The sequence below is a fragment of the Lepisma saccharinum genome, chromosome 8 (assembly GCF_977018435.1).
Source record: "Lepisma saccharinum chromosome 8, izLepSacc3.1, whole genome shotgun sequence".
Lineage (NCBI taxonomy): Eukaryota > Metazoa > Arthropoda > Insecta > Zygentoma > Lepismatidae > Lepisma > Lepisma saccharinum.
In genome coordinates, this window is record NC_139236.1 from 82959522 (window position 1) to 82972326 (window position 12805).

The window sequence follows — 12805 nt, forward strand, 5'->3', positions numbered from 1 at the left end:
GATTCAGGCACTCAAGATGGTTGAAACCATACATTGATACAAACACAGAGCTTCGAACATCTGCAAAGAGCCAATTTGATAAGGCCTTGTTTAAATTGATGGTAAATTCTGTATATGGCAAAACAATTGAAAATGTCAGAAAACATACCGATGTTAAAATAATTACTGACCACAGCCTGAGCAAAAAATTGGTTGCAAAGCCTAATTTCAATTATAGAAGAATTTATGATGAAAATATGGCACTTTTCAACATGAAAAAAACAAAGATTAAGTTTGATAAACCTATTTATGTAGGGGCTGTGATATTGGAATTGGCCAAATTACATATGTTAAAATTGTATTATGATGTGTTGAAACCTTTTTATAAGGATCGTGTAAAATTGATGTACATGGACACGGATAGTTTTGTTCTTGATATTCAAACAGAAAATGTTTATCAAGATATTGCACAGCCTGAATTGCTTGAATATTTTGATACCAGTGAACATAAAAGGATTCAACCCCACAACAAAAAAGTGCCTGTCAAGTTAAAAGATGAGACACTTGGTGATGTTATTGTGGAATTTGCTGGGTTAAGTGCCAAGATGTATAGTTTTGAAACATGTAATGCTGTTGTCAAAAAAGCCAAGGGCATTGGCAGAGTTACTGTTGAAAAAGAGCTTGAATTTGAGGATTACAAAAATTGCCTCAAATTATGTAGCACCACCAAAACATCAGAATCCAGAATTCAGAGTGTGGATCACTTATTGACTACAAATATTGTAAGAAAAGTTGCTCTGGACCCACATGATGATAAGAGATGCATTTTATCATGTGGCATACATACTTTACCATGGGGTCATTGTGATTTGAAAAATGGGAATCAATGCCCAATTACAGAGCATGATTTGAAATAAATAAACATGCCTATGAACTTATTTGGGTTTAAAAAACAAGGTATTATGGACCTGCCAACACCACAACCCTCTTCTGATATAATGTCTAAACTGAGTGGTTTCTTAATTATTCATCTGAACAGCATATTTACAGATATTGATGATGAAACAGGCAAAACATTGTACATATTTAACAATAATTTAAATCATTACCAATTACCTGTAGGTGGGCAATTGCAATTTATTACAACCCCTGAGGGTGATGTTAAAATTTCAGTAGGGAGAAATATTTATAGAATTAAGCACTCAAACATGGTTTCTGGCACTGTTTATACTGTTTCTGCTGGTGACTGCTTATATATTGAGGTCCCTGGATCTTATGATAAGCTTATACCCTTTTTTATAGAATTAAGAATCAGATATTCAATAATAAATAACTACTAAATCAAAAATGCCTAATGATATTTTTGGCCATACAAGACATGAAGATCACAGTGATGAGATTTTGATGCTTGATGTTAGAGTCAAGAAATTAAGAAGTGATTTACAAGCTTTACAAACCACACTCAATGCCAGTCTTCAATTAGAAATTACAAATTTGCAATCACAATGCATGGACCCTCTTCTTAAAATTGATTCTGAACTCAAATTGCTGCTTCAAAAATATACTGACCTGGCCACATTGGATAATTTTCAAAGTTTGGAAGAAGCTGTAGCAGCTCTTCAAGCCAAATTTAAGACCCAGGCTAACAACTCTGAGCAATTGAAACAACAATTGGAAGAGCAGATAAATAATGTCCAGACACAGCTCCAAACAATTGTCAAAAGCATAAAATCACAAGAAGATTTTGATCTAGTGATTTCCACTCTAAAAGAACAGATTCAGTCACTCCAAATACCTAATCTGGACCCTCTGAACAATGCCATAGCCGAGGTTAAAGAAAAAATTGAGACACTTGAAAATTTTATGAACAATTTGCCATCTTCTGATGCTTTGAATGCAATAACTCGGAGTGTTGCAAATATTAAGCTGCAACTTGAAACATATGAAGATTTTGGAAAAATTCAAAGTTCCATAACCCATCTTGAAGGTACAATAGCAGCAGTGCAAAGTGATTTGGCAAATGTACTACAATCCCGATTGCCTGGGATTGTAGATACCCTTGTCAGTGTCCAGCAACAAATCACAAAGCTTGAAAACCTCAACACTGAATCTGAACTGTCTCATTTTCATCACTTGATAGATGATATCCAAACAAAACTTGAAATTTTACAACAATCCACACCCACTCAGGCTGATATAGCCCTGCTCCAAGATGCTATGCAAAATGTGGCTGATGCTTCTGAATTAAACAATGTGAAATTGGCACTTGAATTTTTACAAAATACAGTATCAAATCTGCCTACATCACAGGAACTTAAAAATATTAAGAGGGCAGTGAATAGGATATTGAAATCAGAAGATATCAAAAATATCCAAACAGAGATCAAACATCTCACACAGACAGTGGCCACTCTTCCAACCAATCAACATATTAATGAACTGCATGCCCTGTTTGAGGATATCAGAAGACAGGTCCATGATCTTACAGCTCAAAATTCAAAATTGGCAGTTGTTGAAAATTTGCAACAAATTGTAGCTAATATCAAGCAACAGCTAGGGACCATGGAATCCAATCAAGCAAATGCTCTGTCTGTTTTTGCCACCCAGCTACAAGAAATTGTGCAACAATACAAGAGACTTGCTGTGGACATAAAAATAAAGCCAGGCCATGATGATGTTGTTAGGACCATCAATGAGCACCTTGAATCTGTAACAAGCAGATTGCTCACAGCAGAAAAAGAAATAACAGGCATAATTGAAAATCCTAAACATACAGTAATTCTTGAATTGTACAGCATCCCCAACAAAGAATATGATTCTCCATTTACATCGGGTGGCAAAATATATATGCTGTCCCCTGCACAATTTTATTACCAATTTTTTGTTGGGGGCACATTGAGACCAATCAAGATCAAATATTGGCTTCAACCACAGGCACACCACTACCCTACATTATCAATAACAAATGCTGATAACAAAGTGAAAATCACCAGTGTAGAGTTACAGGATTTTACAGACCCCAATACATTGGAAACAGCATATTTGAAGATGATGGCTCTTTGGAATTTAAAATACATATTGGAGACAAATTATATTTAGAAAATCCTGCAGTATCAGCTGCTGAACACCCCATAGTTGCAATATTCTTGTTTACATATTATGTCTAGACAAATTATTGTTGATGAATTACACAGACAGGCCCGACATAATTTTAAGAGACTCCCAGTAGTCACAAAGGGCATAGATGATTTATGGCAGAGCGACTTGATTGAAATGGCAAGTGGACAGTTGAAAAACTTAGACAAAATCAACAAGGGCTACAAGTATCTACTCACTGTAATAGACACATTTTCAAAATTTGCCTGGGCTGTGCCACTCAAATCCAAGACTGGAAAATGTGTTACAGAGGCCATCAGGACAATCATCAATCAGAGTGGAAGATCCCCGTGCTATTTGCAAACAGATAATGGCAAAGAATTTTATAATTCAGTGTTTCAACAATTTATTAAAAGCCAGGCAATAAAACATTATTCGAGTTACAGTGACCTCAAGGCCTCAATTGTAGAGAGATTCAACAGAACCTTAAAAAATCTTATGTATAAACAATTTACACTGCAGGGTAATTATAAATGGGTTAATATTCTTCCAGAACTTCTACAAAAATATAACAACTCGGTCCATTCCACAATCAACATGAAACCCTCTGAAGTAACTTCATCTGATGAGCAAAAATTGATCAGCACTGTTTATTATCCTAGATACCAGCCAACAACAAGAAGGACCAAATACAGGGTGGGTGATCAAGTAAGAATCAGCAAATATAAGCACTTATTCAAGAGAGGCTTTACAAGAAACTGGAGCACTGAATTATTTACAGTGGTTCAAGTTAAACCCGGGACCCTTAACACATATATAATAAAGGATCACCGAGGAGAAATTCTCAAAGGCCGATTCTATGAACAAGAGCTCAGCAAAACTAAACAGCCTGACACATATCTCATAGAAAAAATTATCCGCAGAAAAGGCAAAAAGTTACTTGTCAAATGGCTGGGTCATCCGGAAAACAGCTGGATCGATGCAAACAAAATAATAATATGAGCACCTGGGATGTTATAAAAAGGCTGCCAGAACCTGAACAACAGAATAAGAGAAATGGGAAGTTGCTACCTGATAATATTAGGTGTCTTATTGTTGGGCCATCTGCTTGTGGTAAAACTACACTAATGGTTGATAATTTTTTATTGGCACCCAACTGGTTAGACTGGAAAAACAGGCACTTGTATATCTTCTCTAAGAGCTTGGAACAATTAAAATATCAGCAGCTGATGAAGCTTTATGATGGATTGGATATAGCCACTTTTGAACCAGATGTTAAGCCACTTCATGAATGTCTCGATAATTCTGTTGTTGTGTTTGATGACATTATATTGGATAATCAAAACAAGGTTAGAAATTTTTTTACACAGGGCCGGCACAAAAACATTGATTGCTTCTACCTGGCACAGACTTTTTCAAAAATTCCGAAGCAACTGATCCGAGACAACAGCAATTTTATATGTGTGTTTCATCAAGACCATACCAACCTCAAACACATACATGATGAATATGTAGGTGGGGACCTGAGCTACAATGATTTTTCTAAGTTTTGCAGCAGGTGCTGGAACCAGGACAGTTATGGGTTTGTCACAATTGATATGACAAGAACACCCAATAGTGGCAAATACAGAAATAAAATCAACAATTTTCTAGACATTGAAACATATATAAATAAACATGAAAAGGCCAATAATTGATGATCTTAAATTAAGAGATTATCTTGTAAAAAGATTTAAGGGATGGAAATCAGAGAACCGAGGAATTTATGAAAAACACAAACAAACAGAACAGCCCATAATTGATGCTATTAGTGAATTAGGTAAAAATATCAAAACTGTTACAGAACAAAATCAAAATTTAATCACAGAGCTTGTACCTGTAGCTGCAAGGAACATATTAGATTATCCATTCACCCCACTTTCCAGTATTCATACACCTAGTCCTATTGCTCCTAGAAGAATTGAAGCTACTCAGGATCCTATTGAATTGGGTCTTCTTGCTCAAAAATATTTAACCACACCTAAAGACAATAAAGATGAGGTTTTTGGCTTATATGCTGACACAGAGCATGATGGTAGCATCATACATAGAATTGGCAATTTCAGAGTAACATTTATGGGGGATGATCTGATTGTATATTCAGAATCTCATCTTGGAGAAAAAGGTGCTTTTGTTAAGTATCTCGGAACACCTGGATTATGGGAACTGATGACTAGGAAAAAACCTGGCAGCTATACAGATCAAGATTATGAATATTACAAAGAAATATTAATAAAATCAGATGCTCTATACCAGAACAATGATCCCACACAAAAAAGAGTCAAGTCTAGCAGTGGGGCAAAATACAATAATTTAATCAAGCCCATATGGTCTCAAATCAAGACTGGCAGTGGAATCAAACAATACAACACCCTGCCTAAAGAATTTGTGTGGGTTGATGATGTCAGGAAACTTGTAGATAGGTTATTGGTGATAGCTGGGGAGGAAAATGCTGGGAACAACAATTTTTACAATGAAAAGGTTGGAATTATGGACATGATAAGCACAAAATTGTCTAATTTTATAGTGAATGACACTAAGGGGATTGGATATCTTATAAAAATTATTAATACTCCACCCCCCAAATTTTGGAATATTTCTGAGGGTCGGGGCCTTGTTAATGACATTATAAACAAGCTGCCATTTGAACTACATATTCCAGGCTATCAGTATTGTGGTCCAGGCACAAAATTGGACCATAGATTAAACAGAGGTGATCCTGGTGTTAATCCCCTAGATGCTGCTTGTAGAGACCATGATATTGCATACAACACACATTCTGATCTTGACAAGAGACATGTTGCAGACAAGAAATTAGAAGAGGCTGCATTTGGTAGATTTGTAAGCAAAGATGCATTTTTAAGTGAAAAAATAGCAGCATTGGGAACCACCATAGCTATGAGCACCAAACAAAAATTGGGGTGGGGGTTGTGAATATATATATAATAAACCTACAATGAAGGCCAAGGGTGTTATGTATCAAATACCTTATGCAGGTCTCAAATCTCTTGGGCCTATTGATAGCCTTTTAACCAAAAAGCAGCGCAAGAAAAAAAGCTCTTGTATTGCAAAGGGCCATGGAATGAAATTGTTACTTAGCACCCCCCAATTAAAAAAATTACAGCAATCAAGAAAAAAATCACATGTGGGGGGATTTATATTTACCATCCCTGCCATCTTAGCTGCTCTCGGGGCTGTTGGGAGCTTGGCGGGGGGATCAGCTGCCATAGCAAAAACAGTAATAGATGCCAAGAAAAATAGGGCAGAATTAGATGAATTGAAGCGCCATAACCTGGCCATGGAGAAACAAGGCAAAGGTGTTAAGAGAGCCATGAATAAGTTTAAAAAAAACAAGAGCCGCTTACAAACCAATATATTGAAGCTTTAATCAAGCCACTGGGCATCAAACATTTTAGAGGTGTGTACATGTCTGATTCTTTACCAGAACAACCACTCAACAAAGAGTGTGGCATTGTTAATTTGGATGAGTACAAAAATCAGGGCACTCACTGGATCTGCTATCTTAAATATTTAAAAAATGAGGCATTTGTATTTGATTCATTTGGAGGTGTTCCACCTGAAAATTTAATAAAATATTTAAATTCAGCTAATCTTTATTACAATAATGCCCGTGTTCAAAACTTCAAAGATGTTAATTGCAGACATTTGTGTTTATCTGTTCTTAGATATATGTCTCAAATAAATAAACCATCAATTGAAGATTTTCAAAAAGTCTTGTGGTATTTAAAACATCATGGGGGTATTTCATCTCACCAGCCAAAATTCAATATTGAAACTCAAATTACATGATGACATTGTATATCCCAAAACAATGGCTCTCAGGGCATTTTATGGCATGTACCTGATCCCTAATATTACACACCACAACAACAAAATTGCAGTAGGGGATGAAAAAATTGTCATCACTCCAGGGCAGTATAATCTGTCCACTCTAAATGCTCAATTACCCAGAGGTATAGTATTAACTCAAAATTCTGTCACTCACAGAGTAGAAATTGTATCTGCTACAGAAACAGTGGATCTGGGTACTATAGGAGAGCTGTTAGGATTTGAGAACAACACAAAACTTGAACCAGGCATCAAACACACTGCTATGAATATACCTAAATTCTTAGCCATAGAGACTCTAAATATTCACTGTAATGTGGCAGAGGGTATGATCACCAAATCAAATGGCATAGGCACTCACAAACAAACAGGCATCATTGCAACATTCAAACCTAATTCTGAATTTATGGAGCCCATCATCTATAATCCATCCCCAACATTATATTTTCCTGTGTGTCATAATAGAATAGATTATATTGAATTGATGGTCACTAATGAAAAAGAAGAATTAGTTGATTTTGCTGGAGCCACAACAACTGCAATCATAGAGATTAATATTTAAATAAAAATACATACAAGAAAAAAAAAAATGGAAAATATTGAGAGTTATGAGCTACAATCATTCCCCCCAAACAGGAGGACATTTGCAAATTTAAATCAACCCAACACAGAGATTGAGGTTGATCTTGATGTAGGGGATGGATTTATACACCCTCACAGAGCAGATTTATACATCAAATTTGATGTTGTAAAGCTCGATGGTACAGATTATCTGGCAAATTCAAATATAAGATTGGTAGATAATTTTGTGCCACATCTATTCTCTGAAATTGAGATCAGAAAGCATGGCGTTGTTATAAACAGAGTGGATTATCCCGGCATTACCTCCACAGCTTTGGCCACATTAAAATTATCCAAAACCGAGGCTTCATACTACAAAATCGGTGGATTTGAGGCTGGTGATAAAATATTATCTAAGAACCACACTGTGCTGTTCCCCATGCGCCTATTGCCAGGATTCTTCTCAGATTACAAAGATATTATGTGGAAGGGTGGGTTAAGAATCACATTTAGAAGAGCTGCAAATGATAAAAATGCTTTGATGAGGTACAGTGCAATAAACTCTACAGGGGAAGCTTTGCCTAATACCCTACCTGATGAGGGCAAATGCATTATTCAGACTATGGAGTTAAGAATCCCTGTTGTTGAATATGAGGCCAGTTATGCTCTTAAATACAAAGCTGATATAATAAAAAATCCACAGATTTTTCTACAATTTTATACATATCAATGTGTACAGAAGCCCGCAACTGGTACATATTATGAGTTTGATGCTACAAATTCATTCTCCAGCATACAATATGACATGCCTGATTTTGTAGTGGTATTGTTTCAGACTGGGAGACACAACAATCAGGAAAAAAATTCAAGTAAATTTGATAACTGCAACATCAAGAATATTTATCTTAAAAATGGCAGAAATGAGGTTTTTCCTAGAGAGAATTATAATTTAGATATGTCCAAGAATAATTTCCTCAAATTATATGAGGCATTTTCGGCATTCAAAAGAGTCACTACTGGCAATACTGACATGTATTACACACCAGATGAATTCAAAGCACAGAGACCCATGTTTGTAATCAACACTTCAAAAAGAAAACAAGTTGTGGTTAATGACAGAACAAATATTAAAATTATCTGTGAATTCCATGAGGCTTTACCTGATGACACCATATGTAGTGTTATTCTCATAGGAGAAAAATCATATGTTTATGATGTAAGAAATGAGAGAGTCACGGAGCAATTCTAAAGGGTCTCTGCATATTGCATTGTTTTAATATACAATTTGAACCTGGTATCCAATTGAACTTAAACCGGAAGTAAATATGTGTGTATGTGGGTGGGTGTGGGTGTGTATGCGTGTGTGTGTGGCCTATTTTTATGTGTAGGCAAAAAAAATATCAAGAGGGGCATATTTTTGACAAGTTTATGGACAACAATCTCACAGAAGTGCCTTTTGTAAGTGTAGGCAAATCAATCTGAGGGGCTCTTCATTTCTCAGGAAATTCCCGAGGGCATTTTTACAAAAATCTTGGATTAGAGGGGGTGCTACACTTGAGCAAAAAGCTCATATGCTCATGTTGAGCTTGTTTTAAGTATAGGCAATTCTGCTTGAGGGGGGCTCTTCATTTCTTGAGTTTATAATATTGTAAATACAACTACTTACGTCTTATGTCATTTTCACATTTTTAAACGTAATTTAAAACTAATTATTTTCCGTCATTTCGTTCGCTCACCGATGTGGTTCGCTTATTTGGAAAGTTTTGAACGTAACGTTATGTGTGTACGGGCTCTAATATGGTACTAACATTCCAAGTAGTAATGTTTATTTTCTTAATAATAAACTGGGTAAGCAATATCCACTTCAAGATAGTTAGTTGGATGTTTTGTATAAATGAATTCAACAGGGACACTAAATCGGAAAAGCAATTTTTTAGGTGTCTCATAATTTTCACATTTTAGAATGTAAATGAAAAAAAATTGTTTTCCGTCATTCCCCTAAAATTCCTATTTCTCCTCTGTAATAAATTCTGATGCGCATATTTTGAAATTCGAAAAGTGTAGCATAATTCACTTACAGTAGTTTCCGGGCTGGAAATACAGAAGGTCGTTTCACGTCCATGGTAACAAAGTTAGAACCCACCTCACCTTAAGAAAAACCGTGACGTCACGAGCGGTGGTGCTCCACGTGATACTCCTGTCTTGCGGCAATGGTCCTGCAGCGGAGTTTTCATTGGAGGAGACTGCGTTGAAGAACACTTTGGTCCAAACGATCATATTCCTCCTGACAAGCTTTCCAAAGACCCTCAATTGTGCGGGGCCGTCTGCTTCCCAAGGCTCGTTTCAACAACGGAAACCCACACAAATCCATGAAAGAGGCATCGGGGGATTTCACAGGGATGCCTTTAAAGGGGATTGCATGAATCCCCGTTTCACGTGCCATCCGATCCATGTATGCCTGCGTGGACTTTGCCGTATGACTGGAAGCCTTGTCCTGGTGGATGACAACACGAGATGTGTCGCTGCCATAGAGAGAAGGAATATAATGTCTGTAAAGTGGCTCCAAAATATTTGTCTGGTAATAAGCTGCATTTATTTTAGCCTTTTTTCCCACTCTGCGCAGTGGAAGTTTGCCGTTATGGCAGTAACCACCAACAACCATGAACCCGCGTGGAAAACTTTCAGCGCATTCGCGTACCCACTCAGATCGACCTCTTGCATCACGTGGACGATAGTAGATGGCCCTTTTTTACCACATCCCGACAGATACACCCATGCTTTATCCAGGAACACCACATACTTCCAGCGGTCCCCTGCCAGATGGCGTTCGTAGATCTTACGACTGTTGGTCTTCCTCTCCTGGACATGTGAAGCACGCAACTTATGAACTTGAGCCTTGTGCTTCCGCACAAGTTGTAAATCTTGGCCTATGATGCGATTCACAGTTGCAGGAAAACATTGCACTGCCTGTGCAATCACTCTTTGCGTTGCAGGGTTTTCACATCGCACCAAGGATCTCACTTTCCGCACAACATCGGAGGAACGCTTGAGCTTCCGATATGTCCGAGGCCCACTTTGACTGGTTCCAGCAACAGGTACGGTGCAAGCTTTATGGCGATTCAACACTGCATTGATGCCTTTCTTTGACACATGGAATGCTTTCATGTGGCACTGTTTAATTATCTGGCTATAACTATAACCAACGTCGAAAAGGGCACAGATGTATCCCTCCCAAAAGACTGGAATTTTTGGTTCCATATAAACACCCACTCACACACCAACCATCGTCTTTGAAAGTCAACACACAGTACTTTCGTCCTACTGGCTCTGGCTGCTCTGTGCTGTGCCTACGTGCCCCTCCCTGGTGATCGAAATCGATACCATCAACGTGAAACAACCTTCTGTAAACTTTCTTTAAGTTCCCTAGTATCGATTTTTAAGGTAATACATCGTATATGTATATACTGCACAAAACTTGAAACCTAACTTACGGTGAAGGTAATTCTAGCATATTATCCATCAATGTTCATTTGTTTTCAAGAAAATTAAGGAAATATACGTTATCTTCACTTGACAGATACAGCCCATAATTTTCTACGGTATATTATTAGAATATCTTATTGTGCACACGAATAATTTTTAAACAACATGAGCCACGCTCTTAGTTTTCTTCTGGTAGCCAATTCACCTCGCAAAATTTATTTTCCGTAAGGTATGGACAGTTAATACGAGTCATATTTTACGTGACGTCAGTACTGGAAAGTTATGACATTAAGGTATCATTTTCAACGTCTGTTTCCAAGTTCAATTACAGGCATGGCTAACTCGACAGTATTACGTGTCTGGAACATTTAATTAAAATAACCATGATGTATCGAATTTTGAGTACTAATTAAGAAAGTTATACATGACTGTTGATGTTATCTCTGGACTAAATCTTGTCACTCTTGTCTGATGCATGTTTTCTAACTAGGAACTTAATCATGTGTGATGGTGATTATCTCGAGGATAAAAATGTTCGAAAGCACTAAAACCCCTCAACTAAGCACCGAGAGATACAAAGTTCAAGTTATTATTGTTATTATTTTGTTAGGCACCATGTGTCGCCTCAGTCGAATATGACCATGTACATTTTTAATCTAGCATTGCAACATCTGCGCTTACATTAATCAGTGCGATTCATGAAAATCAAAACATATGCAGGAGATTTGTTGTTATTTTAGATATCAAGATTAACTATTTTCCAATTTCTTTTGGAATTAGGTACTAACATTCAAAATAGTATTGTCTATTTTCTTAATAATAAACATGTGTAATATAATAAACTGGGTAAGCAATATCCACTTCAAGATAGTTAGTTGGATGTTTTGTATAAACCAATTCAATAGCGACACTAAATCGAAAAGGCAATATTTTACGTCTCTTGTCATTTTCACAATTTTGAACGTAATTTAAAAATAACTGTTTTCCCTCATTCTCCGCAAATTCATTCCTACCTCTCCTCTGTAACGATGCTCATTTTTTTAAATTCGAAAAGTGTAGGATAATTTATTTACAGTAGTTTTCGGGATGAAAATAAACTTTCTTTAAGTTCCCTAGCAACGTTCGTTTCCATGGACAACAACAAGCACGGCTAGCTCTAAAGAATTGTTTGTTATTATACCCCTAAACATTTAGTTAAAACAAGCACGATGTAGATATTTTCGCACTGAGTATAATAATATATGCGTAATTGTGTCTGGACTGAATCTTCTTCTTATGTAGATGTCACCCTTGCTTGAGGCACCTTTTCAAAACCAGGAGTTGATTCATCTGTGTGTGATCTGTGAGAAAGAATTGAAGGAAACAATGTGACCAAAAAGAAAAGCCATGGAAACGGTTGCTAAGGACGTGAATAAAGGGCATTTTAATCCTTAAAGAAGGGCTAATTGAGCGATTTTTAAATTTTCTCGGCCCTTTGGGACGATTTCATGGGGAGGGGGGTCTGGTATTTTTGGCCTCCAGGATTTTCCTTCATGGAGAACATCTATGTCAGTGAGTGGTGGGATTGGGGTTATATATATATTGGACATACATTCATGCATACAGGGGTGCCCATCCCCCACAAGGCCTATGACGCACTCCCCCCAAAAGTAGAACATTTCCCTTGCCCCTCCCTTTATGCCGAATTATATACTCAAATTATTTTGGTCAGACATAATTTTCGGAACATTATAATGCAGACATATTTAAGCAATACATGTTTACTTGAGGCTTTCATGTTTGCTAACGTAAAACGTAC

General features: G+C 36.8%; 1 protein-coding gene across 1 annotated transcript in view; it reads right to left on the reverse strand.

Annotated features, from left to right (window-relative positions):
• Positions 1-12805, reverse strand: part of LOC145991869 (uncharacterized) — a 58607-nt gene that overhangs the window by 26126 nt on the left and 19676 nt on the right. The gene's annotated exons all lie outside the window — the stretch shown is intronic.